Below are 6,469 nucleotides of genomic sequence, written 5' to 3'. Positions count from 1 at the left end.
TTTTCAAGCTTCTAATCATGTTGCAGACAACACAAAATCTGAGTGTGGTAATCTCAGCACTTGAGAATTTCAGGCCAGAGAATCAGAAATTCAAGTTTATTCTCTGCTGACTAGCAAGTGGGGAGCAGTCCTGGGACATATAAGATCTTTCATTAATAAATAAGTAAATACAATTAATAAAAAATAAATTTAGGGTTGGGGATTTAGCTCAGTGGTAGAGCTCTTGCCTAGCAAGCCCAAGGCCCTGGGTTCGGTCCTCAGCTCCAGAAAAAAAAAATTTTAAATGAAGTACAAACAGATAAAATAAGAAGAACAGCATCTTAAGAGCTGTGGGTAGTATCAGTCATTATATATGAAGAGTTTTCTGGTATACCAGTCAATGGATAGAATCTATACTTGGAAACACAATAGCCATTATTCACTCCCCCCTCCCCCCAAATGCAAAACATAAAGCACAGATCCAGCCAACAACTTTGAGAGAATCCCAAGTTGGATAAACACTCAAAACAAAACAAAATCTCCACCAACTCTAGTTTTTCTTCTGGCCGCTTTGATTGCATACCCTAACATCATGTTGTAGTTGGAGAGCTTCTCTCCAGCCCCCACCATGCCCTATTAGTCCAACAACCCACTTATAAAATAAACACACAGACATTCATATTATTTAAACTGCTTGGCCATTAGCTCAGGCCTACCATTGTCTAGCTCTTACTCTTATATTTAGCCTATTCTATTAATCTACACTTTGCCATGTGGCTCGTGGCTTACCAGTACCTTACATCTTGTCATGGCAGTGGCTGGCCATATATCTTTCTCCTTCGCCTTCCACTTCCCAGAATTCTCCTCCCTCTTTGTCCCGCCTATACTTCCTTCGTGGCCATTGGCCAATCAGCATTTTATTTATACAGATCAATATCCACAGCATCATGTAAATTGGTTATCTCTAATTCTAGGAAAGCTTGTTCTTCAAGATCTTAAATTATTATAACTCTTCCTTGTGGATAACAATCTGATCTGTCCTATTAGCTTTGTATTATACCAGACTCCAGTTTAGGAAGTAATGGACAGTTGCATCACAGAATATTAACAATGAGGTACGATTGTGAATTCCTTTTCACCAGAATCAACCCTTTCTCACCTACCAAATATTATTTTTAAAAGGACAGAAGCAAGTGGCCAGATCCATGGGGTGTGAGTATCCCATAGGTTTTCTGTACATAACCAAATCTTATTTCTCATTTCACAGTTCCAGAGGAAAGTACAACTCTAGTGGGTGGGAGTTGCTTGGTAAAATTGCCCATCTGCTTACCATTAGCAGAATATGAATCTTTTAAGTATTTTTTAATTTTTTAATTGCATTGTAGAATCTTGTTCTTTGGTCCACGAGGCTGGATGCTTCAGTTGGTCTTCAATATACACAGGAATCCTAAAGGGATGAACTTGACATCAAGAGTGAGGGCAAGTAGGTAAATAGCAAGAGCTACTTTCTTCCTGGTCTGTTATATAGGCTGCCACCAGAAGGTATGGCCCAGATTAAGGAATGATCCAATCAAGACAAATTTCTCATAGGTGTATCCACCTGTTTGAGTTTTAATAAATTCTAGTTGTAGTCAAGTTGACAATAAAGAATAGCCATCACATGGAGCCATGCTTTTTGTGATTTGTGATGGGACCTAAGCATTGATACCTAGGTCATTAGTAATGTTTCTTGTTATGGCCAATTGGTATCACCTTTGTTTAGTAGATATTTGGGTATCTGTTTGATATTACCCCAACTTTTAAGGTTATGGGCCAGTGAAATGATTTGCAGGGTCAGTTTGGGGGCAACCTAGTGTTGATATATAAAAAAGGCATTGAAAATGATCCCAAGAGTAGATGTTCTATAGAGTTATAAGGCTCTATAAAGTTATAAGAAGTGTGTGTAAGGCTCACCAAGTTCTACAAGTAGTCCTTGGGTTGTAGAAGTGGACAGTGTTACCTGGGGTGAGGTGTGCACAGGACATATAATCCTCAGATGGTGGAGATGAGCAATTGCAGCAGGATCAGAAGTCCCTATAGGAATGCAGGAAGCATGGGACACATTGTCTGTAGGTGGTAGGTAGGTAGAGAAGAGGCAGCTGGAGCTAGTGGGTAGTCATCTGAAGGTTAATAACCATTTGAATTCTTAATCTCTAGGTCTTTCTTTAGTCTCTCAGCTGACTCAATGTATCCAAACTATTGTTCAGTATGCTACACAGACCCAGGTGGACAATATCTTTCTAAAGTAGGAATCCAGATCAGCCTTTGACCCAAAGAATACCAACTGACTGTTTTGTTTTGTTTTACAAGATGATAAGACCCCAGTCTAATCAATAGATGCCAGACTGGGTTATATATGGCCTTGTTTCACAAAACATGATTAAAGCAAAATATTGCTAATAGTATGTTGAAAGTAAAAAAAAAAAGGAGGAAACACAGAGGGATAAGAAGAAAATAAAAGCTGAAGTACTGCATCAGTTTCTTCCTGGGTTCTTGAAAATTAGACTTGAAAACAGTGTTTCTCGTTATTTTTGCTGGTCTCCTAGCTCTGCTACAGCTGTCTTTTATTTAAAGTCGTAGGTTTGGGGGCCATCCTTGGGAGGTTGTTGTCACTGTTTCTGTTGTTTATATGTGCCATTGCTGCCCACATTTCTCTTTTCAGTTGGTGGACTGGTCAAGCTGCTCCCTGCTCTAAAGAATCTTCAGTTTTCATCTTCTGTCTCAGGGGTGTGTCTTGAGAGTATTGGGAGTAGGAACAGCAAACACAACACTGTGTAGATGCACTTGCCTTCATGCTTTCAAACATCTGCTAAGCTTTTCCTTCACTAGAAAAGGAATACTACAGTGCACGTCAGTATCACCTGGAGTTACAGAGTTTCTAGACACTACAAGGCAGATAAGTGGCCCTACAAGTTGAGCAACTAGCCAATATCAGGCTTAGGGGTATCAAACTCCACAGTTATTATCAATTGAAGATGTTTGCACCCAGAAAGCACAGGCAGTGCTACTTTTCTTTACATAGTTCACTGTCTACGTCTGGCCTCCTGCCACTTTCACAATTTAGCTGTCCCATGCAGCTCCTGCTCTCCACAACTGCTTCCTGTACAGTGGCCTACCTTGAATCTATAGCAGGCTAAATCCAGGCTCCCTGACTTGTGGCCCTGCTCTCAGGCACCTATGGGAGTGAGTTTATACACATGAACATAAACAAACATAAATATACATACACACACACACACACACACACACACACACACACACACACATATATATACTGTTTGGTGTGCTCTTTGGGAGGTTGTTCTTGCTGTTTTTTGTTGTTTTTATGTGCTATTGCTGCCCACATTTATCATTGCAGTCAGTGGATTGCTCAGATTTCCCCCTGCTCTAAAGAATCGTCCGTTTTGTCCCATCCGGTCCAGAGCTCACATCTGGACCAGAGGTGAGAGATTGGGTTTGTATCCAGGTAGGTCTGCACCTAGGTCCCAACCCTGGGCCCCAGCCATTCCCGGGGAAGACTTGACCAACTCAGCCCCAGTTACCAGCCAGTGGGCAGGGCTCCAGTGGGAAGGTTCCCCTTCTCTAATTGGCCCCGTAGATCCTGCAATCTACACGCCCTACCCCCAGACCTATCCCCCAAGACCCCCACCACTGCCTGAAACTTAGAGACCAGCCCCCAGCTCCCATCCAGCCCAGAGCTCCCATCTGGCCCAGAGAGCTCCCATCCAGCCCAGAGAAAGAGAGCTCTCATTGGATAAAGAGTAAACTCAGGAGACAGAGAATCTAACAGTCCTAATTAGACCAAGAGTGGCTTTCTGAGAAGAAGAATCCGCCACCTCTCATTGAATCAAGAGAGGCTTTCTGAAACACCGAATCTATCAGCTCTGACTGGACCAAGAGCCCTGATAAGAACAAGAATGATTCCACGAGGAGATGGGCAGATGTCAAGGCAGAAGTACATACAACAACATAAAGAGCAATACAACATCATCAGAACCTAGCCCTCTTCCAACAGCAAGACCTGAATGTCACAAAGTGGAAGAAGCAGAAGAAAGCAACCTTAGAAATAGCATCATAAGATGCTAGAGGCTTTTAAAGAAAAAAAATGAAATGGAGGAAAAGATAAACAAAAAAGTGGAGGAAATCAATAAAGAAAATGAGAAATAGTCAAAAAAAATGGGAAGTACTCTATAGAAAACTATAGGAAAATATAAATAAAGCAGAAGAAAACAATAAATCCTTTAAAGAAATCATGAAAAAGCAATGAAACAGATGAGGGAAACAGTCCAAGACCTGAGAAGGGAAATAGAAACAATGAAGAAGACACAAACAGAGGGAATGCTGGAAAAAGAAAACCTGAGTAAATGAATAGGAAACACAGGTGCAAGCATAACCAACAGCATACAAGAGATGGTAGAGGGGATCTCTGGTGTAGAAGATACAGTAGAGGAAATGGATGTGTCAGTCAAAGAAAATACCAATGCCACAAAGTTATAACACAAAATGTCCAAGAAATCTGGGACACCATGAAAAGAACAAACCTACAAATAATAGGGATAGAGGAAGAAGAATACCAAATCAAAGGCACAGAAAATATATTTAACAACATCATAAAGGAGAACTTTCCCAACTTAAAGAAGGAAATGCCTATGAAGATACAAGAAGCCTATAGAACACCAAACAGACTAAACCCCCCCACCCCCCCAAAAAAATTCCCTTGCCACATAATAATTAAACAACTAAATGTATAGAATAAAGAAAGAATATTAAGGGCAGCAAAGGAAAAAGGCCAAGTGACTTATAAAGGCAAACCCATCAGAATAACACCCGATTTCTCGATGGAGACATTGAAAGCCAGAAGGACCTGGACAGATGTAATGCAGACACTAAGAGACCATGGATGCCAGCCTAGAATAATATACCCAGCAAAACTTTCAATCATCATAGATGGAGTGAACAAGACATTCCAAGACAAAGCCAAATTTAAACAATACTTATCCACAAACCCAGCCCTACAGAAAGCACTAGAAGGAAAATTCCAACCTAAGGAAGGCAGATACACTCATGAAAACACAGGCAATAGATAACACCACAGCAGTAAACCCCAAAGAAGAGAAGTACAAACAAACAACCACCAAAAAATAAAAATAACAACAGGAACGAACAATCACTCATCATTAATATCCCTTAATACCAATGGACTTAATTCACCTATAAAAAAACACAGGCTAACAGGATGGATATAAAAGCAGGACCCATCTTCCTGCTGCATACAAGAAACACACCTCAAATTCAAAGATAGACACTACCTAAGATTAAAAGTCTGGGAAAAGCCTTTCCAATCAAATGGTCCTTTTCTTTTCTTTTCTTTTCTTTTCTTTTCTTTCTTTCTTCTTTCTTTCTTTCTTTCTTTCTTTCTTCTTTCTTTCTTTCTTTTTTTTTTGGAGCTGAGGATCGAATCCAGGGCCTTGTGCTTGCTAGGCAAGTGCTCTACAACTGAGATAAATCCCCAAACCCTCACATGGTCTTAAGAAGCAAGTGAGTGTAGCCACCCTAATATCCAGCAAAATAGACTTCAAACTAAAATGAATCAAAAGAGATCCAGAAGGGCATTACATACTCATCAAAGGAAAGATCCACCAAGATGAAATTTCAATTCTGAACATTTATGCTCCCCAAACAAGGGCACCAACATATATAAATGAAACATTACTAAAGCTTAAATCACATGTAAAACCCCACACATTAATAGTAGAGGACTTCAATACCCCACTCTCACCAGTGGACAGATCTGCCAAATTGAAACTTAACAGAGAAATAAAGGACTTAACTGATGTTATGACTCAAATGGATTTAATCGATATCTACAGAACATTCCATCCTAACAAAGGAACTTCCTGTAAAATCGACCACATACTTGGCCACAAAGCAAATCTCAACAGACACAAAGCAACTAGAATAACCTCCTGTGTTCTATTGGACCACCATGGTTGAAAGTTAGATTTCAATAACAACAAAAACTACAGAAAGCCTACAATCTTATGGAAACTGAATAAATCTCAACTGAATCACAAATGGGTCAGGGAAGAAATAAAGAAGAAAATCAAAGACTTCCTAGAGATCAATGAAAATGAATATACCAAATACCCTAAACTTATGGGACACTATGAGAGCAGTGCTAAGAGGGATACTCATAGCACTAAATGCTATGTGGCATAAAGAAGTTGGAGAAATCTCACACTAGTGACTTAACAGCACACCTGAAAGCTCTAGAACAAGAAGAAGTAAAGTCACCTAGGAGGAATAGATGCCAGGAAATAATCAAATTGTGGGCTGAAATCAATAAAATAGAAACAAAGAGAACAATACAAAGAGTTAATTAAACAAAGAGATGGTTTTTTTTAGAAAATCAACAAGATAGACAAGCCCTTATCCATACTAAGCAAAAGGC

The sequence above is a fragment of the Onychomys torridus genome, unplaced genomic scaffold, assembly GCF_903995425.1.
Source record: "Onychomys torridus unplaced genomic scaffold, mOncTor1.1, whole genome shotgun sequence".
NCBI classification, from domain to species: Eukaryota; Metazoa; Chordata; class Mammalia; order Rodentia; family Cricetidae; genus Onychomys; species Onychomys torridus.
Note: the sequence above shows the minus strand (reverse complement) of the source record.